Source organism: Falco punctatus (genome assembly GCF_963210335.1).
Source record: "Falco punctatus genome assembly, chromosome: 3".
In the NCBI taxonomy this organism is placed as follows: Eukaryota; Metazoa; Chordata; class Aves; order Falconiformes; family Falconidae; genus Falco; species Falco punctatus.
The window spans coordinates 79,038,247-79,061,845 of NC_137582.1; the positions used below are offsets into that span (position 1 = coordinate 79,038,247).

The 23,599-nt window shown below is 36.7% G+C and overlaps 1 protein-coding gene across 8 annotated transcripts in view; it reads right to left on the reverse strand.

Moving 5' to 3' along the window:
• VSTM2A (V-set and transmembrane domain containing 2A) overlaps nucleotides 1-18,169 on the reverse strand; it is a 76,511-nt gene extending 58,342 nt beyond the window's left edge. For 7 of the 8 annotated variants that reach the window (XM_080380016.1, XM_080380019.1, XM_080380021.1 and 4 more), the window contains exon 1: nucleotides 1-18,169. This exon is cut by the window's left edge. The gene's annotated coding sequence lies outside the window, so the exon portion shown is untranslated. The other variant, XM_080380020.1, reaches the window with a different exon arrangement.
• Between the last annotated feature and the right edge of the window lie 5,430 nt (nucleotides 18,170-23,599).

The following is a 23,599-nucleotide window of genomic DNA, read 5'->3' on the forward strand; positions in this document are numbered from 1 at the left end:
CAGGAGGACCAGGAGTGTTAGAAGCAGGGCAGCATTTGGTTACTTGAGTCACTTGGATTAGTTGGATTAGTGACATTCAGAATACTGAAGCTATGGAATTTATCTCTGGGATTTTCAGAAATGGATTTGCCCACTGTATAAACATTGAGTAGGTTGCAATGACTACTTTTTTGTTGTTGTTGTTGTTGTTTTTTACACTACAAGAAGCTGATTCATATTTTCTTCTCTAGTTGCTGAGCTTCTGGTTGCACAGATTGCATGATATTAGCTCCATTCATCCGTGCCACCCTGCAAACAAGACCACATGACTATTGCCAATAGCTTGAACATAAAGGAACTTCTTACTTGTGAAAGTGTGATGAAAATATGTGCAAAATGAGGGGCCAAATCGATAAAGTTCTATTAAAACCAGCTGAAATTTAGAAGAGTGCTTTAGCTGGTTTAAACATGGATCTATTCCATTTATGAATGAAAAAAAAATTGAGTTCTAAAGAGAAAAACAATACTTTACTGTGACAGGCACTTCTAAAGTGAACTTCAGAAGGGAATCATGTAGAAAAGAGAAAATGAGATTCTTTTCCTATTGACTGCTGGCCAACGGTATCAGGAGGGTTTTGTGCAATAGGGAGTCCCAAATGACTGCAGAAGGGTAAAAGTTAGAGTGGACGTTTATGGATGAAGAGATGGTGTGAAAGTATGGCAAGAGCTAACAAATTGCTGCAGTGCGCACTATCAGCGAAGGAAGGATACAAGTCTCTTTTAGTGTGTTCCCAGCTTGCCTAGCAAGGATATTGCACAGCAAGGGGTCATGCGTTACAGCAGCAGCTGAAGGAGAATGACACATAGCAGCTGCTGTAGGATGCTGACAGCTGTTGGCGGGTCCATAGATCCATTTGAAAAGGATAAAATCTAGAGAATGTGTGCCAAAGTTTCTTTCGTCTGGAACACCTATTTTGTGATTTCTTTTTCTCTTTATAGAGAAACTATTCTTTATACAATAATTTGATTCTTTCCCAATTAGAAGTAAATTTTGTCTTGTTGCATGACACAATTGAAAGAAGGTCCTAGAAAATGATTAAATAGCTTAAAATTGTGAAGATTAATCTTTATGCTATAGCAAATCAAATGTCAAATAATATGCTTTGAGTTTACAGAAAGCAAGCAACATGGATCTTGGAACTATTGTGCTGTCAGGGGCTATCCTTATGGTATTTAACCATCCTCCGTGTTAAAGCTTGTTTCTACGGCTTTTCTAAAGGTCTTGAATGAGAGTATTTGTGGAGGAATAATTGCTAGAAAATGGTACAGTCTGGCAATGTTTATTCCTACATTAGGGAAAAAATAGGAGCACAGAATAGGGGTGATGCTTCTGCCAGCCACCTATGTAAGCAATTATAATGCAAAGTGCATCTGAAGTAATTTAAGTCCTTCAATTGAAGTTCTTATCTACTCTCTAGTTAGAACCACTGCAATAACATTAAACAGGTTTCTTTCTCACACTTGATACGATTTTTACCCCAAATAAAAATCCAATTCGAGTGATAAAGTGGTGATGTCCTTTTACACAATTAGATAGATATTTTTGAAAGTTTTTTTATCTAATTATCCTTGTTAATATTAATAAAATATATGAATGAATGAGCGAATGAATGAATAAAATCTACTTCTTAGTAAAGTAGATGTCAGCATTCTTAGCTATTCATTCTTCAGACTTGATTCAGAAATTAAAGGTAATTTTACTCATCATCTTGCCCACCTTCATTAGATGTTCATGTATTATTATGAAGAATGTGTTTAAAGACCTATGTGCAGTACTGTCCAATTCTTTTTAAAGAGTTATTCTAAAAATAGACACATATTAAATCATTCTAAAATGTTTACATATGAAAATTGCCAAATTTACAAGTAAATGCGTGTCCTGGGCATTTCTTGCATTAAAATTTAAGTGCAGCAGTGATAAATAAATACATCCAGGGTTAATGAACTTTGTTAAACATCACTAAAATGGCAGTGCATTGACTCAGTTACAGTTAAATCTATGAACAGCCATTACATTAATGAAATCATTAGAGCTCTGTTTGTTGAAATGTTACTTGAAAAGCTGTTTTACAAAACTCTTCACATTGGGAAAATAAGACAGAACCTGAAAATATTCATCCTCAGACATAAAGGGCTAAGAAGCAGATATTGCAATAGGCAGATATTAGAACTCTATTTATTTCTGAATGTCTTGTTCCAGAGTGATATTAAGTGACCAGCAAAAACATATGGGGTGGATTCATTGCAATGTCCAAATGGAACATAAACACTTTTCCAAACTGGATATATTTTTTTAGTTTACACGGTCCAGTGTTTGGTTTCTACCAATATAACCTGGTGTTGGTACCTTTCATTCTGTCCCCTAATTTCTTCCAACTATAAGTGTTTAATTTTTATTTTAAGAAAATGCCAGCAACTATGATGCCATTACAGTATAGTGCATATAACCATAATACTACAACCTGCCACCTCTGTGTACAAAAATCATGACTGCTTGTCCTTAGAGGTACACAAAAATTGTTCACAGGAATGTGTGGGGTTTTTTGATGCTCTTTCCACTGCATCTCTGAATATTTGACTGCCATGTGCAATTCCTTCATTGGCAGTGAGTAAGATTGAAAGAGCTTTGGTTTTACAGTCAGAGACACAAGCAGAACTCCTTCCTGTTAAAGTAAAGCAAACATATCTGAAGACATGGTATTTAAAAGCTGAAAAAGTGTCAATATTTTCAGTGTTTCCTTATGTTTTGCTCACCAGCTTATGGTACACACCTGCCCTTACTGATTACTCTTGAGCCTTAAACAGCTTCCTCTTGATTGTGATTCAGTCTCAGCCAGGTACCAGGAAAGCACCAGAATTATCCTGTTGGGGGCTTAGAAAAGACATGTTGGTATATGATGTATATGCTGATGGTACCATAAATCATACTTTTATTTCCCTTGAACTGCAAAAAAGCACATAGCATAGTCAATACAGTAGTAACATGTACTTGCAATGTAATTAAGTCATTTTAGTTTTTCTGTTGAAAGCAAGCTATACAAATCTACATAAGAAACTTGTTGTACAGCTGTGTCTTTTTCCCACCCCCACCCCCACGTGTTTCTAAAAAGGGAAGGCAGGAATCATGACAGTGTAAGACAATTTGTTCGTGGATCTGGAAGCACTTTAAGACTTTGGAGGTCCACAGTATCAGAAATGTTTTCTTAATCGTCCTTAATCAGCATGGACAATCTGATCTTTGTTCATTACAGAGGCATTAAACCAGTTTCATACGACACCTGGTCTTGAATTTCACCATGTAAAATTGGAAACTCAAACAATAATTAAGATTTTTGGTTGCAATCTTTCTACTAAGCTTACTCAAACAGGATTTGAAGGCCAAACAAATGTTAGTATAGGTTTATTAGCTGGACTATGGGAATTTTAGTACCCCAGTGTGTTCTAGCTGCTCCTTCATTTTTTCTCCATCGTCCTCTGAAGTACAGGGAACTTACTTATACCTGCCATACTGTTTTTTTCTGGATTCTCCAAAGCCAGACGGAATCTGCAGCATTGTAAAACATCCTACATTGTGTTTTGTGTTATGCCCAGGCTCTTCTTGCCCTTTGGTATGCTGCATAGCAGGGTCTGGCCACCACGGGATATGTTGTGGCTTATGATTTCAAGGACATGAAGTTGTCATCCAACAGGGAAAACCAGGGGAACTTCAGAATTTTTTAAGAAATTGTATTACTGCATTTAAGAATGTGTAAATATCGTTATTTCTTCCTAGGTTGTGTTTTGTGACAGCTTTTTTCCAGTAAGCATCTTGATGTCTCATAAAAATGAGTGGGGACTGCATTTGCTTCACATTTAGGAAAAATGGGGACCACATTTACAAGCTCTGATAAGGATTTAAGAAATTAACTGTGGCATTCAGGCTGGCTTATTTATTTATGGGTTGAAATGTGCAGGCTGAAAGTGTAACAGCAACATAAAACGTTATGTACAGATAAGCAAGCTAAGTTGTGATTATTATGAGACTCAGCAACCTCAGCTATGCAGCTTTGCTCTCTGTGGTTGTTTCAGGTGAATACCCAATGGCAAAATTTGACCCGTTATCTCACCCCTTCTGTAAAATCTATATCTGTATTCATAATATATGTGTGCTTACTTTTCTTTTCCTAATGTCTCAGTATAGTGTTTCATTAATGTGAGGTACTCATAGGAATATAGGATAGTCTGATATTGGCAGCAATATACTGTATGCAGCTAGCATAGCAGTGATGAGTCAGGGCAACAGTCAGTCAATACTGTAAATTATAGGTTTTAATGATGTGGCCATGCTGCCACTTACTCTTCTGTACTTCTTTCAATGCTTACCTTATACTCCCAATTTCATGGACTCTTATATACTAGAAAATTCATAGAAGCCAATGAAAAACATACTGGTATCATTCACTGCATATAAACACAATATAAAAAGAAATCAGAAGTAACATGCTTGCCTTCTTTTTCTAAAGCCTTTCTGGAGCATCACAGAAACTGCAAAAGGAACAGAACTACTTCAAATCCTTATGCATATTTAAACTGTGAGATCCTCTTTTGCTCTGCCGCATTGGACTGGAAAACCAAAAGCCCCAGCATCTTGAGCAGATATTTTTTTCACGACATAATGAAAGGTAAAAGAGAGATAAGTGCAGAGGTGACATGGTACAAGGTAGCTCTGTGCAGAGATATATTGCTCATTGCTATCAGAAAGATGCAGTGGTGACCTCCCACTAGTGCTCATTAGTGTGGTCGCAGAACTATGTTGAAATGACTATTTAACTTCCAGTCCTGGTGTTAGCTAGGGCATAGTCACATCTAGCATCTGCAATACTTCTAATGTTGATGAACCCATAGATATTGAACTTCTGGGGGTCTCTTACCAAAACAAGCCCCCAGTTTTCCAGATTAAGACCTTCCACTAGGCACAGGATGTATCACGGCAACAATTTTTGCTGTGGTGTTTAGGCATCTCAATTTATTTAAGGCATTGACCCACTTCCAAGCCATGCAAAAACTTCAGATTGAATGTTATTAATGGTCATCCTTCATTAATTATAACTGATAAATTTATTACCTTCTGAGTTCAACTGTGGATCAAATACCTGAGCGACATTTAGATAGCTATAGCCCTTGATTATTGCAATATGAGGTCTTATCCCCAAAATTCCATCATGTTTCATGATAATTGGACACAAAATTAGTAGTTTGACTTCTGTTCCAGAGCATAACCCACCAATTACTTTTTCAGAAACCAAATTAGCACAATGAAGAAACCCTCAGTAAATACGTCCCTCTTAGGTTTCTAGTCTGGCTCCTGAGGGTAAGGTGCTGGGCTTGAAACGAGAAAGCCTGAGCTTATCTCCTTTTCCATTAGCAGTCACTGTGATGACCTTTGGTAAATGCCTCTGTCCTTTATTTTTAATATCTGTTAAGTATAGCTAATGATCTTCACCCCCTTCAGTGGAATGGAATGATAAACATATGAGAGAGTCTATACTGTAGAGCTGTATATAAATAACACTGTAATAAGTATTTTTATTATTTCAAATAAATTCTATATCCAAGGATGGTGACTCTTCAGTGTCTTTTAGGAAGGAATTAAATAGGAAGGAACAGAAAGCACACTTTACCTGGAACTTTGTGCAAAGCATCTCTATATGATCCTGTTCTGTTGAAGTCAAAGGCAAAATCCTCATGGACCACAAGGGAACCAAGATTTGTCTCACAATTTTTAACGTAACAGGAAAGTTCACAGACCTGACCTGATGCTGAAGTCTAAAGCCCTAGTGAAACAAGAGGAGCAGCCTGCAGCTACCATTGTTTACCAAAGTAAAAAGAAGAAGAAGAAAAAAGAAAAAAGACAAAAGAAGGAGGATGACGGAGAAGGCAGTATACTCAGAATGGACAAAAGGACAGTGCCCCAAAGACCCTGTTCAAAAGATTCAGGCTGTGTACAATACAGCTATAAATTGCTAAAAGATAGGCTTTCTTGTGAGATGTCTTGTACTTCCCACTTCTTACTGAGCTGGAAATACCCTAAGGACAGCCTTTCATCTGTTGAGGTATTTTGTCATTTTTGTATCTAGGAGTCAGAGCAGGAAATATACAGCAGCAAAGCAATCATTACAGACTCACAGTAATAACAATAACAATAATAATAGTAATAATAAAGAATTCCTGTAGCAAAGCTCTCTTTGGATGACCTGTTCACGTTATGCACTGTAACCTCTTCAAGAAACTGTAAATGTTGTAGTGTTGTGTTCCATTGCCACTGAACTTTGTGTCTCAGAAAGTCCCATGCCATAGGAGAAAGCTGTTAGCTGTAGGCTTGCTTTTTAATATGACATCTTTTTCCTTTAATCTAAATTTCCAAATTCTGCTCAAAGAATGCTTCCAGGGGTGCAGGCAATATAAATGTATTGTTTCTATTTATACAGAGAAAAGATTAATACTTGGGTTGACACAAATAATACAGCCCTTCCAGCAATGCAGGGTTAGCAATGTGCCTTTCCATCAGTCAACAGAAATAAAAGACACAAAGACCAGTCATCAACTGGAGATGTGACAGGGAGCACGCTAACATTTTCTTCTGGGCCGTTCCACAGGCCTTCAGGCAACTCTTGTGCATGAGGAAGAGCAGATGGGACCATAAGCCCACATCTTGTCCTGTACCAGGCAATGCACACCCATTGTTGCTCAGTTTAAGGAAAGGAAATAGAAAAAAGAAGGGTTATCACCCACATCTTACTGTGGGAGCTTGAAAGTCTGGCAGTTGCTGAGGACATATGGAAAGTTTTGAGGAGACCTGGAAATCCAAATACATGAAGTCTCCATCACCAGGCCACCTACCCCACCAGCCTGCGTCTGGTTTAGTATGACATCCCACAAACTCAGTAAAGTCTAGGACTGAGAGAGGAGTCAGTGGACTATTTGTAAGGGATCCATGAAACAGACGTAAGTGGCAGTATGGTTTAAATAACTGTTTCCAAGAGAATGTTCTTGGTGTAGCTGGAACAGCTACATTACTTGAAAGCTGGGTTAAAACTACTTAGCACATTTTTAAAAATCAGGCCAAATAGGCTTTGCACCACACACTCATGAAGGTATGTGTTTTATTGTAATTCCAAGTATTATAATAAGAATTTCCAAGTCATTTGGCACGGCAGTGCACTGAAAATCTGCAAAGCATATAAAGCAGGAATACCAAAATGGTATTTTGCTCCCACTGTGTGTTGCTGCTTATTAAGAGGTAGTTTTATAAAGAACAAGTATATAATTTTGGATCATTTTTTACTCCTGAGAACATTGCAGACCTCTTGACAAATGCAAGTGACCTTTTTTATTTGATCCACAAGTGGGCAGATAATAAACAATGTGATACCACAAGTCATAGAGAATAGAAATGAGATGCTTTGTCAACATGTAGAATCTAAACTGAGCCAGGAGTTTATTTATATGCTCAGACATTTTCCTTCAGATCAGCCCATTCACTCCTGGACAGGAGAATTTGACCCCAAAGATGAAAATAAAATTAACCACAACTTCAGGGTGGTTTGCATTTCAAATACTTTCATCTTTCTTTATACCCCTTCTTTGGCCAACATAAAAGTATGGTCCTTCATGAGTGGTGCACAATTTACCTTGATTTTATACTGAGGAGACAAAATAGGAAGCTGACAAATATCACTGTTTCACTATTGCCATTATACTGACCTTTTTCCTAGTGAGGATTAGCCTGAGAGAAGCTAATACTGTTTTTAGCCAAATGCTTAAGGATCCTCATTTAATCCATGCTTTATTCTTAGTTTTTCTTAGTCAACTACAATTAAATGATAACATGGCATAAAATTAATTTTTAGTGAAATATATTGCTATATTATACAACAGTTTACACAATAAAAGGTCCCAGTTTTGAGACTGGAGAATAATTTTCCATTCTCCTTCGTAAGGACAGTTTTCAAATCAGCAATCAGAGGGATGATCAGAAGTGGGGGAGTGGGATAGTCATAGTTTGCCTTTTTCTCCACCTCCTCCTATTCTTTTCTTGTCAAGTTGCTCACCTTAGTACATGAGGTTCACTTAACATTTCTCACAGGAGACAGAAAATAGTTCAAATTTTCTCAAGAAGGTCAGTTTCCTGACATAGTAATTGTTTTTATAACAATATCAGCTTTTGTGTCTGTGCATCATAGACTAATCTGTAAGAGATAATAAGTTCCAAGAATCCCTATTTCATCACAGAGTGGTATAAATGTATGTTTATGCCGGTGTCAAAAATAGAATTTCAGCACATCTTTTTAAATGTTTGACGTGAAAAGCAGTTCAATAATGATCATTTGCTTAAGATTTTTGTTCAGAGGAGGCGCATGGAGTAACTTATTCACATGGTATGTTTATGGATTTCAGGGTTTTTTTATCACCTCTCTAAAGATTTGCCTTGATGGTGGTGGCAGTGAAGATCCAGACATCATCCTTGCTCTACTGCAGTTCCAAAAGGGACTGTGCTACATTTTGGGCTCTGTATTTTGGGTATGTTCAACTAATTTGCGGGTTCAATCTGGAAAACAAATTATACTTTCATGTTTAAATCTACTAGCATTCACAAAGTTGTTTATAACTATCCATCATTAAGTACATGCTTAAATCCTGCTTGAGTCAGTCTGCTCAGGAAAGCATGCCTTGTTGAAGAAGGATGGAATTATAGCATGGTTAAAGTTAGGAAAAATACAAGTGATTTGTTGACAAATGACTTTCATTTTTATTGTTTTGTTTTGTTTTGTTTTGTTTTCTCTTTCCAAGGAGTACTACTGCAAGCAGCTGTAAGGACGTTTTCATCACTGTATTTTTTGGGTTGCCCTCAATGGTATTATCCTTTGGGGCAACTCCCAATACAGTATATATTGAACAGCTTCTAGTCTCAACAAGCAGGTTTACAGAGGTCATTTCCATTTAATAGATTCTAACGTTACGCTGAATTATTTTCTTTTTAACTATTAATCATGGATTTGTAAATGTACTTAAAATTACTCCTACGGTAGCCAAATAAGCATGAATCACCTAGTCCGTTTGTGATTCAGGAACGAGGCTCTAAAGCTTTTGCAATCACTCAAAAGCAATACAATGCTCCTACCACTGTCAATATTTCACACAGCTGGGTCAGGAACTATGGTCGCAAAGAGCATTGAATTATGGATCTGTACTTTTCAAACAACAAGGTCATTTTTTGGAGCTGTTGGCCACATGAGTCCAGAGAAGAATGTTTAATCAATTTTGCACAAGTGAGTTAATAGGTGAAGGGCACAACTGTAATGCTAAACTTTCAGAGACTGGGTAACTCTTTAATGACTCCCATTGTCCATGCAACTGTTGATACCTTGGATTCTGAAGAATACAGTCATTCAGAAGGAAAGAGAAAATAAGGTGTCTCTTGAAAAAAAGAGAGTGCAATACTAAAAAGACAGAAGATGTAATGAGGAGGGTTAGCATTTGTGAACTGTGACTATTGATGTGGAAATTAGACAATGAAATGAGCTATTCTCCCCTTCCATGCACCAAGGCCTTGACTGCCCAGATGAGCATATCTGGATAACAGTAACTTTTGGCAGGAACCTCATGATACTAAATGATGTGGAAATTTTTGGTTCTACAGATGAGTTCTCAGATGCTCTCCATGATGCAAAACAAAATAAAAGTAATTTAAAATTATGATTAATTTTAAATCATATATTGGAAAGAGAGTATTTGGAGAGAAGCTGCAAAATCACATGGGCCCATGACAGAGGATACTGTGAAATCTGCAGTTTAATACTAAGGAAAAACAAAGGAAAAAAGAAAATTAAATTATATATTTGGGAATGTATTGCACAGACATTTAGCAAAACCCATAAAGAGACATAGCCTTTGTGGGGTGAGAAATTGGTTGATAGCTAACGAGCAGGTATCTGTGCTGGTGAGTCTTTTGTATGGACATGGAAATATGCAACAAATAAGGGTTTTTTTTATGGCAAAGTCTTAGGAAGTTTATTGACACTAAACTATCATTGGTGTTGGTCTTAGGTGTCAGTACATTTGTTGATTCTGTCAGGTTGATTGTGTACTAGTGGCATCAATCTGCATTAATTTATGTGTTCCTGTAGGCTGCACATAATTTGGCTTCACTGAGGCAGTATTCCTTCCAGAGTCCCTTGGTGTCAAGGGAAATCTGCAGTATACCATGTGCCTTTTGGATCTACAGTACAATTCTTTCTTCCTAGCCAACACTTACTTAAATGTCAGGGTTTTTTTTGCACAAATACTGACATGAAACTAACTGGCATATCTTCAAATGTTTAGCTAAAGAAATTGCCAAAATTTCAATAAAATAATGGTACGAAAAAAATCAAGAAGAGCAGATTGCTTGCAGAATTTAGCAATAGTTTTGCGAGAAATATCAAATTGAAAATGGCCATTTTCAGAGAAAAAAATGCATATATCTGATCTATCCATCCATCTATCCTTACAGAGAGAGAGAGAGGAAGAGAGAAGGGCTGGTGAAGATACATAAGAAAGTGTGTGTCTATGCATGCATGTGTATTTTTATAAATACGCACCAACAATTCAAGAAAATATACTTACATTAATACCAGGAGTCATTTCACACACTGGTGCAGTCAGATCAGGAGAAAGAGGTGAGATTAACGCTTTTCTACTTTCCCAGTTGTAGAGTGTTTCAAGAGCCAGAACTGCTGCCAGCATAATTTAGACACAGGCCAGGTTGTTGTTCTAAGTTACAGATGTTTTTCTTGGGTTGCCTGTGGGTGGTTCTGCAACCTGCAGCTGTCAAGGGTATTTGGAGCAGCCGTACAGTTGAGTGCTATCTTCCCACTGTGCAAAGTGGGCTGGGGCTTACATGGAAAGACCTTCACTTTGGTTATCTCCGGTTGGCATGTGAGTTTTTATAGTCCTGGGAAAATATGTGTGACTGCAAGTGTGTGTGTGTGTGTGTGCAGATGAGTGGGCTGGAAATTTCTCCTACAGAAGTCTTTCTCTCTATAGTTAATACCCTCCACACCTCATAACAATGCTTTCTCATGACATCAGGGATTTACTAGATCACAGAGGAACACTGTGGTTTTATTTCCAACATGGCAATGGAAAATGCCCAGTAGAGCTGCCTCACTGGCTAAATAACTTCACTTCCCATGGGGGTCCTGGGACAGGAGATGTGAGCAAAGTCCCAGTTGTCATCTGCAGCCCAGGGCCACCTGCCAGGATGCACACCTATGCAGAGCCAGTATGCAGGGATTGCTCCTCCTACCAAGGCAAATACATACCAGTACTGCCATGGAGTAGAAAACAAGCCATTCTGGTAACCTATGTGACATTTTTTTCCTTCCTCAGATTTAATAACCAAACTGCTCTGGCACGTATTTCTCAGTATAAAAAATAAAGGTACTGTTTGGTTATTTTCTTGATTACTGTGTTCAGCTGCTGAGAACCAAAATGAACATTAACTTACAGACTTGCATCAAAATATTTTACTGTACACATACCTTTTAATGGAAAACAAAATACAGATTTGTTTAGTTGCAGTATTTTATTTGCGTTTTACTTTTTCTGCTCTCACATTCTAAATACTGTTAGAGAAATGTCTGGATACACTTCAAAGTCAAAGAGCGTGTAAAATTCACTGTGATTAATTACATGTTGTGGGCACAGTAGAATTTTATATGGAGAATAGAAATCTACAGGTCCTTTTCTATCAGAAATTTGTGTGCATGTGGGTAGGTGTGTAAGCACATTCCTGGTATTTATCCCATGGATAATCTGCACTCATTAACTTATGTCTACACATTTTTATTTGGATAATCATCATTGGGATATTCATTTTATGTTACTCTTGACTCTAGCCAGATTTTGCAAAAGACTAAGGAAACTTTATTTGCAAATTACACTGAAATTCAATGGGATATGAGCCTATACCTGATTTAGGCAGCACTGAAAACATAGCTAACACAGCTGTATGTTCACATTAACATTAAATATAGATAGGGCAGAAATTCCAGAATCAATGAATGAAAAGGTTATGGCATCTTAGGACAATTTTCCAGTGCAGGAGTTGTATGTAATGTAACCACATTCCCTGTTCTATTTTATTAGGAAGGAAAAGCTCACTGCTATGACATCTGAAGAAGACCACAAAGACCCTTTCCTGAAGACTGTAATGAGAACAGGTTACATTTCTACCAAGTTCCACATTCTCATTACAAGATTTTTAATGAGAAGGGATTAATTTTCTGCCATTTTCCATTCTCATTACTACTCAGTCAATGGAACAAGGTATCAGGAGTTTAATGACTAATTTATATTCAATGAATCTTTGTAGCGAGCTGCACTCTTATGACCTTTTCAATATTCTGTACTTTGATTGGGTGGTCATTTGACTTCTGCATTGTTTATAGCCTCATTATAGTAGCATATAGAAGAAAAAGTGGACTGGCTATCCGATCAAATCTGCAAAATAAGAAAAAGGTCAATTTAATACCATACACATGTATCACTTCAAGAATATACACATTAAACTTTGGAAAACTTCTTGTCAGAATATAGGAATGAGAATGACACTCCAGTCCGTGTGATCAACACTGTAGCAGTTGGGGTTGCTTTTATTTCCTCCTTAAGTACTCGCTTAAACCTACAAGCAATAGGGTAAAGATTTACAAAAGTACTTTGTCATGGTTTACAGTTTGTTTACCAGTACTTTGCACAAAGGCCAATGACTGCAGAAGGAGCAAGATAATGAATGATTAGGTCCATTGTACTGCAAGTAGTTAACACTTCCTGAAATGCTCATAGAATATCTATGTAAAATATTTTAATAGATTTTTATTAGTTTTGTATAGTACAAGTGACATGACATAAGGGTCAGTTGGGAAATTTTAAATCTATGAAAAAATGAACTGTAATGCCAGAGGGTTAAAAAACCCCACCCACAAATAAAATTACTAAAACAGTAAGATGTATTTCTGATACATCATTTCAATTAACTTGGCTAAGCAATCCAAACTTTGGAATAAAATTTTCTCTGAAGTGCATACCTTAAAAAACTCATAAAAAGAATAAAACTTCTTCTTATTTGTTAGTTTCTTTTAGATTTATTGTAGCCCAAAGATACTACAAAATGCCTACACTCTGCAAAGAACCGTACCTTGAAAATATGATACCTAATTTATCCCTTGTTTAATGTAGATTGAGTGCAAATTTATGGCCACAAATTTATTTTGACATTACTTAATTTGAAGTCACTAGCAGAACTGATGAAATTAAAAATTACCAGTAGAAAAAACATTCGTAAGAGTTAGTTAAAAAAAAATAATCCATTTGATTTTTATGTGAAGCCTTTTATTTAATTAATTTTTAATTAAGAAAGCCTGTTTACAGAGCTCAAATAGTTGTTCTTTTAAACCTGATTAATTAATTAACTTACATCAAACAAATACTACTTTACTACTGGAAAGAAATATAATTGATGTTCCTTAACTTTCCATATAATCAACTTACTATTAATTCCTTAAGTATTAATTCTCAAAAAACACATTCAACCATCAGTTGTAATTAATTTGCTATACAATACATGTCTTATTAAATGTAAATTAAATCCAATTTGAGACCCATCGTTCAAAACATTACTCAGAATGTCATTGCTGGACTCTCCCAAAGAAACATCATTTAATACAGTTTGTGAGGCCAGAGGGAGAAATAACAGTTTGGGTAATGAAAGCACTATCAGACCTGTGCCATTTTAACTGAAAGAAAAATTAATACATGAGGTCTTTGTAAGATAGATTAGAAAGAAGAAAGTGACAAAAATAATAATGTGAATACTGAAGGGACCCTTCACTTTAAATGAGCCTGGTCAAACACATTTTTGGTGTCAACGACATCAAACTGAAATACAAGAAACAACAGATACATGCCTACTTCAGTGAAAGTCATTATTGCAGAATGTGGTGGAGTAAGTCACCATGCCAAATAATATATGATTATGTCCCTCATGCATAAAGCCAATGCAGCTTTAGGGAACAGAAGGTTATTTCAATTTCCAGAAAAGAATTACTCTATAAGAACCCAAGTAGAAAAGCAAAAATATTTTGCATTAATCATTATGAAAGAACTTCAGATGGAGACAATGTATGATGGAGCCTCTGAGAACAAAAATTTGTTGGGCAGGTGGCAAAACAACAGATTAGAAAAATAGGTCCAAGTAACACCCAGAACTTGTCTTGTGTTTTGCTAAAGCTTGGTAACAAATTTCAAGACAATACAGCTGACTTTCTTGCAAGGTGCTTTGCCTTTTAATCATAGAAAACTCTTATTATTAGGCTGAAGTGATGCTTTCAATAGCTTAGATGTAGTTACTTCAGGATATAGTACACACTCTAAAAGGAAAAATTCTTGACGTGATCCTTACATATGGTTGCTGTGGGTTAATACTGGAGCAAACCATAGGTATTCTCGCTATGAAAAATCCTACATATTCAGAACATGACAACCACAACATATTCTTTAGGTTTTCTTTCCTCTTGTAAGCTTGCTGTTGCATCAGCAACTGTATTCCTCTGATCTGATCCCTTTGGTGAGTCTACAAGACAAAGCTGAGCAATACATGGGTACTGTGTAAGTTACTGTTGAGGGTATAGTCATTTTTTGAGGCTTTCTTTTATTTAGACAAAATATGCAGAAAAAGGTGGTGAAGCCACGATTAATTATCTAGGGTAACTGGGAATATTCTGAATGGACATTACTGTGGTATTTCTTTGGTCCATTAATTGTTATATGCATAGGTTCCTGGCACAGGTGCATTGGATTTACACCTCGTTTAGCACTTTTTTTGATATATCATGTCATGCTTAGCAGTATCAATAATGTATATAGACACAGACATACAAAACCACCATGTTTAACCTCTATACTTATAGAGAGAATCATAGAATCACAGAAACATTTAGGCTGGAAAAGACCTTTAAGATTACACAGAGTCCAACTGTAGGTAAGTATATGATAAAATTAATCTTAATTTTTATTAAAAATTAAACACTGTACAGCAGTTGCTACATAAAAAGAAGAAAAAAAAAAATCAAGCTCTTTGTCTTCATTCTGTTAACTCTCACAATTGTGCTTTGCTGGTTTTCTTCTGATACTTCCAGTTCCTGCTAACGGCAATGGTAGTTAAAGGCACTTTGGGTCTTGCAAGGCTGAGTCATACCCTAAATGTTTCCAAATGGTCTAAACCAGCTTAGAGTCCCAAGTCCCATTTTCAAAAATGAATTAGGCATTTGAGTCAATAACCCTCAGGGTACTCTTGCAACCACAGATACGTGAGCTAACTTTAAATCTACTAGTTCAGGTACTGGTAGCAGTCTAGTTGTGGCACCACTGAGTTTACTGCATCATATATTATATCCGATGTTCCTCTGAGGATTTGAGCTTACAAACGTACTTCACTTTTGGAAAAGGAACTTGGGCTTCTAAATCACCTAGGTGTCTTCATGAATTTTATTCTTTATCCCTAGGGACCCTGCTTTTTCTGCTTTGTTGTTGCAGGGCATCAACAATACAATTTCTATGGAGACGTTCTGTTCATAGTATTTTTCAGAGCAATTATATAGTATCATGGGGTGAACACATCTGCTGCTACTTTCTGGGGGACAAGAACGTAAAAGAATTCACTGAAGACTCGCCAAGGACTCTAGTGAGCTCCCCATGAAGACATTTGCTGTTTTGCACTTTTGTGCCATACTGAAAGTTAAGAAAATAAAATAAACCTTTCCTTGACCTCTTAGTTAGATCCTTATCCTCTGGTGCTGATCTCCTTTGTACAGTATTCTTTTTTTTTTTTTTGTTTCCTTATGTGGAGGTCAAAGATGAAATGTTTTATTTGATCAAAAATAATTCAGTATTCAGTTGGTCTCCAATGATCAGAAAGTAGCATAAGAAGTAGGAAGCAAATTACATTCCTTTGGGTATTCCCGGGGAATATAAGACCTGTCATTGCACTAGCTGATTTGCAGATTTCATATCTGTTGCACATAAAACCACAGCTTGGTAATTTTATTTTATTTTATTTTTAGGCAATAAATAACTTAGCTCATATTACAAAGGAAGATGCAATGCCACAAGAGTTAATGACAGAACAACAAATTAAAGCTCTTGAACGTCAAAAACCCAAGGTCCTGATGAATGGTTAAAGGACAGACTCTTTTTACTGCTCTCAGTTGACCTAGCACAACACTCACTCTTGCTCCGTAGCTATGCCTAAACTTCCCCATACTTTCAGTAGCATGTTATTCCACAAAGTTCTTAGCTCTGTAGCCCTATATAAAATTCTTGGCTCCTTTCAATTACTGACAGAATTTTAAAATGCCCTTTGTACCTTTTACCTGTTCCATTCAAAACTTTCGTCAACACAGAAAAAAATAAAACCTTAAAATTTGTCTTTACATATGAGACCTAGGTTAACCTTCACCCCCCAAAAAAACCCTCCAGCCAGTAAACAACAGCTCCAGAATGGCAAAGCTGAGATTCATTAGCATTAATAATATAAAACCTTTCATGCACATCCATCTTCTTTTACTGGACTTTTGCCCATTCCTTCTGCCAAATCTTTGTTCATGTATTTTTCAGCACTAGGTGCTTTTCATAAACTCTTATGTTCTGGAATAAACAGATTGCCTGAATCTCAGCTTTACATTTTTAAAGGTAAATTTCTCCCTTTTATATTTTTTGGAGAGCAACTCCAGAACATAAGCAAGTGATTTGAAAAAGCAAATAACAGAAATTTGATAGTAATTCCTGCTTGAAAAAGTTAATTCTTCTTTTTCATCAAACTCACAATTTCTGACTGTGTAATTTGTTGGACAATGATTTATTTTTTTTTTTTTTTAATTTTTTAACTCTTTTAAAATTTGGTTTACCCTTTCTTTCTTCATTTGTCCATTCTGCCCATTACGGTTTTTAGAGTGGTGTGCTGATTTGTCAAGCCATGTGATATTTATCTCTCTTCCTTGCCATTTTCATCAGCCTTTCAAACCGGTTGACATCTAAAGTGGCAGGACGTAAATCAAAAGGTAGGGCTAGCAGGTAGGGCAGCTGTTTACCTTATGTTAGAAAACTATATTTTCACCCTCTCAGTTTTGCTGAATTACCTTTCGTAAGTACATCAATTTTAATGAAGGTTTCATCTTTCTAGCCCATGATTCTTTCTGTTCTCACATTTCTCCTAAGCATTACCGCAATACTCCTTCTCTTCCTTACCTACCCCTGAAAAATTAACACAGGTCCATACATCCATACGTCATGGCTATGGCAGTATCCACAATGTCTCATGGAAATGTTAGTTCCAGGACTCCTCTGTTCCAGTATTGTCTTTGGAGCACTGCTTTCTAGGTACACTACACCTCTTACAGTGCTTTAAAGTTTCCTTTTTGTTTTTGATTTCTATGATGAATCATTTTGTGACTCAGGTAGAAAGAAAAAAAGTCAAAATTGCACAAACTGAAAATTTTTCAGTTCTTTCACTGCTGTATTAAAAAAGAAACATATGGAAGGAGAGATGGGATTACCTTCATCAAGAAGCCAGTTGGCTTTAAATTATTTCTGCTAATTAGGTGTATTTTTTCAATCAGTTGCATTTTATGGAAAGTTAGATGAGTGTGTTACACCCATAGAAGTAATTCCTGAATTCATTTTTCAAGCAAATAGAGAACAGGGAATTTCAGACAATGAGTGAACAATCCCTTTGCAACTGGCTTTTGTAATGACAGCAACAAGATATTCAAGATTTGTCACACTGCAAATTATTCATTTAAGATTAGAATTGGTCCCTCATTGTTATGTGATCTGAAAATGCGTATGCCCAATCAATTATCTTCATACACATACAAAATTAAATTTACATGAACTATCTAGTCATGCTTACATCCAATAATAAGCCTGGGTCTTTGATACTTATTATATAGACACTTAACAACTTTCAGTGCTATAAGATTTTCTTTTCTGCCTTCAGTCCCAATTCTGATACTGTTGTGCATGGAAAACAGCATTAGAGAGGTAGAGAAGCCCTTGAATATATATATATATATATATATATATATAACTGGGTTATTCATATGGGCTGGGACCCCAGAGCAAATGCTGAACATTTGGCATTTCCAAATGGAGTAGGGAATGGAGCATTAATTATGACATACAAGATAAAATAGAAGCAATATGGGGCAGAGCATGGTAAAGATTTAGGGTTCCTATTTTTACCACAGCTGTTGGGTATAGAAGCAATCTCAGACCTCCATTGCTTCTCAGAGGCCACTACTAATTGCTACAGGAGCATCATGTTTTGTGCCTTTCTCTCTTGCTGCCTGGACTAAGAGAACTATGCGCTCTAGCAAACTAAGCAGTGTTTGCTTACTACCCTAAGAGTTGTAGCCCCAGGAAAGTGTTTGGAGCATTTAGTATCAGTACATCATGGTGCTCCAAAATCTTTTCCACAGGAGAATTAAGTAATCTTCTGTCCTCATCACCATGCCCCATCAACTCCACAGATATATTCAAAGGACAGTCTTGCCTTTGGCTGCCAACAAAGAGAAATATGCTAGCTGGAAAAAAAACATCAAACAACAAAATTTCCCAGAGGACAGCAATTCTGTTTTCCATCCAGCTGTGACACCTTCTGAAGTAAGCTGGCTTAGGAGCATGCTATGGTTGGTTCTTGTAACATCTTCCTTACCTGAAACAGCATTTGTTGAAAGTGACAGTCTTCAAGGATTTATCTTTATTCTTTCCCATATTTAAAAATCTTTCTCAGTATTAAAACATATAATTTTTAGTGTTTGAATAATGTCCAGATTCACCATCATTAGAAAAATGACTCTGAAAGAAAAAGTGAAAGGGAACAAGTCACTGTGTAGCTTCAGAAGGATTGGGTAAATGAGTAGAGAGAATTAGCATGGAAATGCAAGGAGAATGAAGAATTGGGAATACATGGCAAGAAAAAAGCAGACAGTAGAGTTGGGAAAAAAGATTAAGAAATTAAGATGCAAGGAGGTGAGGGAGAAATCCAGCAGAAACAGTGTCTGACTGACTCCATTTAACTGTACTTGGAGGCTGCTTGGTTCTACAAGGAGCACAAAGCACCCTTGAGTATGAATTTTGTAAGAAGCTCCAGAGGTCAGCTTCTCTGGGGCTGAAGCTGACTATTCACCTATTAATTTTCATTTTAAAATGTGACTGTACAATTTCATAGAAAAAGAATATGAATAAGTTAGTCATATGTTTATGCTTGGGTCTGTTTGACTGAAAAAATAAAGTGCATACTTACTCCTAAGTTTACTTAAGCTCTGGATATCAAGACCATCAGAAGAGCATAATAGCTGAGGGCAGAAAAAGACACTCATGGATTGCAGTGGAAATTATTTATTTATTTTAAATAACAGTTGGTGTGCACACAGACACACATCTTTTGTACTCTGAAACCATGACTGACATTTGACTGGGAGGAACAAAGAAAGACCAGCACATTGCTCAATAGCTCCCATTCCACTTGTGTTCCTGCAGATTTTACACTGGGGGAAAAAAAAAAAAAAAAAAAAACAACAAAAAAACAGACAGCACTGATAGCATTTTAACCAAATAGATAACCCACTAGGATATGTTCAGAGCAAAACATTTAGTAATGTCTTCATATTCAAAGAAAGAAAGGTAATTTTTCAGTGTAAGTCCTAGGAAAGGACCTCTGAATTTCAGTGGGAAAAGGTATCAGAATTTTGTGATGGCATACAGTTTTTGTCACCATATTGGCAAAGCTTGATAGGATAGAAACTGAGAAAGTAACACTTTGATCCAAACACCTTTGAACACCGAGAAAGTTTTTCCTGGAGCTGATTGTAGCTGGGGCTTGTAATTCACATTAGAGCCCTTGAAGAAGCATCTTCCTGCTTTTTAGGTGAGACATCAGGTCTCCTCGTACGAATCTTGGCTGTGACTAATCAGCTGATGCAGCTAAGTGAAGAAGGCATCAAAGTGCTCTTTGTGACCCATGACTCTAAAGTAATTTAAATCATATCTTCAGGTACACATTACAGCAGCCGTAACGATACCTTAGTTGAGGAGCTGTCATATCTCAAGGACAAAGAGCATAATCTGTATTTCATTCCTACAGCATCATTTAACTACCATGAAAATGTGACACAGCAACTGATTCTGCATTTGAAGGCAGCTTTCTTTAAGTAACATTTGGGAACATAAATCTTCATGTCACTTTACCCAGTACAGAGCAAGGCATGGTTAGGACCATTAGAAACAATATCCCATTGCTTCTATGCACAGTTTACTATATATCAGAAACATGAAGCAAGATTTTAATCTCATAAATGTATGTAATGAATGATTTTCTCTTTTGTAGGCTTCAATAACTCCAAGTAAATTTGATACATTAATAGTAAATACCTAAATATTTTGGAACAAACCACTGCAGCTGCATGCTACTGAATTTTAAAACTATTCCAATGTGGATTTGGATCTGGATTTGGGTCTGTGGGTGTTTTAATTCTCTCACCACCCCACTGTGTACACTGCTAACTGCTTCTAGTGTTAGCCCAGCAAGCTGACATTATCTGCTGCAAAATGCCATCCAGTAATGAGAAAACTTTAGCTGGTCTGCTTCTAAACTTTTTGGTGATGACAAATAAGCTTTCCAAAACTATTGACAACTGTATAGATTTACCATTTACATTACCTGTATTTTAAAAGCTGTGTCACCAGGAATCAGCTCATCAAATTCATTCCCAGCTGCACAGTGATGGTGCATTGACAATACCTGGTTAGCTTCCCAGTCTGCTTTTCTGAAAGATACAAGTCTTCTCAAGAGAATAAAATGCAGACACTCTTGAAGAAAGAAGCAGAATAAATCAGTCAAATGATACCATGCTTCTCTTCTTTTGCATTTCAGGGAATACTGAATTAAGCGTCTATGCTCTTTAAATTGCAGTTTTCACAAAGACAGTTTGGAATCAGTAAATATCTAAATGCCAGAACTAGCTTATTCAGATTTCCTTGTGGGTATTCACCTCAATATCATCTACATTATGCATTTAGAAGTGAGCCTGATTGCTGCATTGAGCTGTATCTTTTTTCTGTGCTTTCCCAGATTCTGTTCTCTGCAATACTAGGTTACAGAGGAAAATGTGAAGCGTATAGTTTTGTTCAATCAGAACTCTGATATCACCTGATTTTGACCTGAATGCTTCCCTTCGTATCTGCTGGAGGCATTTAGTAGAGATGGAAACCTGACTAAGAAACAATGGCTAATCACTACAAAAGCAACATTCCTCAACTCTTGTATAGATTGCTATCCTACTTTTTCATTAACTACTACTCATGGGAGCAAAGACGGACCATCTTAGTCACAGAAAGACTTTCATTGACCCCACAGATTAAAGAGACCAAGGCAAGAAAAAATTGTCTGCAACAACAAAAACGAGGTTCCAACAGCAATGAATGTACTGCTTTGCCTGGCTAGCAGATCTCCTGATGTACAATATTAATCCATGTACCATCCCCTGCCCTACATGCATTTCCTTCGAGCAAAAGAGACATAAACAAGTGTGATTACATCCCACTTTTCACACCATAAATATTAGGACTACTGATAAATGTATCTTCTTCAAACTGAAGGAAGGAGGCAAAAAACACAGTCAAGGAGCAGTCTACAGAGGGTGTGGGACAAAGCAGAACCTGGGTTGAACCCCAGTTTTCAATAAGTGAGCATTAGTCTCTCTGAACAAAGGACCAATCTCAGCTGATTTGCAACTAACTTGTCTTACATAGACACCACATGACAGTGAGGGGAGATATTTGCCAGTGGCTTAGATGTCTCTCTGTTTCCTGGCTAGTGGAGCAATTTGGAATGCTGCTTTTGCTGGGGATGCAACTACAGCATGTGAATTTGTCTTGCCATAGCAGTTCCTTTGGGTCCATTACCTGCTGTCAGGTTCTTTTCTTCTCCATCCCTTCAGATCTGGAGAAGAAGAGATCTTCAGGCCCTATCAACTATTCCTATTTCTGTCATTACCCAAACATATCAATGTAACTCCTGTTGTGTGAGAAGCACGCGGACAATTGTATTATGTGGGAAGTGTTATAAAATGTGATCTCTCGTTAAGTTAAGTAGGAGACCCCGTGGTCCCTTTCCACTGAAGGTCTAAGTACTGCTGTTTCACATTAAACTATTAATTTAAATGGTCTTTGGCCATCTTTAAAATAAAAAAAAAATTAAAGACACCTTTCCTATTTCCCCGTCCTGGAGCTGTGCAAAGAACAAAATCTGAACCTTTACAAAGTGCTGATTCAGTTTAGTATTAGAATACTTATCTTTGAGAAGGTAATGATCCATAAACGGAATCTGAAAAATAGCTAGTGGACTTCCCTTTATTTTATTTTTCTGAGTGCCTTCTGGACAAATTTGCACTGACTTTTCAAAATAAATGTTATGGTATTAAGAGAAGATAAAAATGAGAGTCAAATAAAATAAAAATTAAAAATGTAGAGACAGAAAAATAATATAAGCCTATTTTTAACATGTCACAAAGTAATATTAATGTTGTTTAGTCCTTATTATCATAGGAGAAAATAGAGCAAATATATTTGTGAAGAGGAACGGGCTGTATGCAAAACAAGTATTATCATAGACACTGGCAAAAATATTCAACACTGATGTGGAAATCTGTGATGCTATAGCATAATATCTATTCTTCACTTTATCAAGCCATATTTAACCAAATCTGTTTGCGTTTGAACATGCTTAGAAAAACTTGGACTTCTTCAGAAGCCAAGCTTGTTAGCAAAAAAACCCCAATCATTATATATAGAAGTAATGTTCAAGGTTTTCAAGTGACCACTAAACTTGGTGGTTCCATTTGAGAGTATTTTCATGCCAATTCACAAACATTTTCTAAAGGGCTCAGCAGCGTTTTTGGACTCAGTGATTAGGTCTGTATGAGTAAAGCAAATAGTGCCTTGGGACATCACTGGTCCCTGGCAGTTGTGGTCTGTCCTGCAGGAATGCTAGCTAGCATACTGGGGGCTGGTGTTGGCTCAGATGTTCACAGACGGTTCCTGTGTACATTTCTTAAGTACCAGCAGGCAGTTTGTGTGCCGCTGCTCTGTTCTGCAGGCTATCCAGTGATTTTGCTAATGATGGATTAGGTTTTTGAAGTGGCCTATGAGAGTGTGGAGCAAAGCATCCAAGGAATGTTAAAGCACCTTTATAAAACATCAGTCTAAGTGGATATTTTGCTAAACTGCTGGAAAATACTGCCTTCAACCCACAGTAATTTATGGTCTCCAATTTTTAATGTAGAAAGAGAATCCTAAGCTGATTCTATCTGATAAAATTTACTTCAGTCATAATTCCAGGACCAAAATGCAGTTCTTCTCTACATTTTTGTTGAGGGATGGGTGAGTCCTCAGCCTGTGTAGTTCAGCTGAACAAAATTTATGT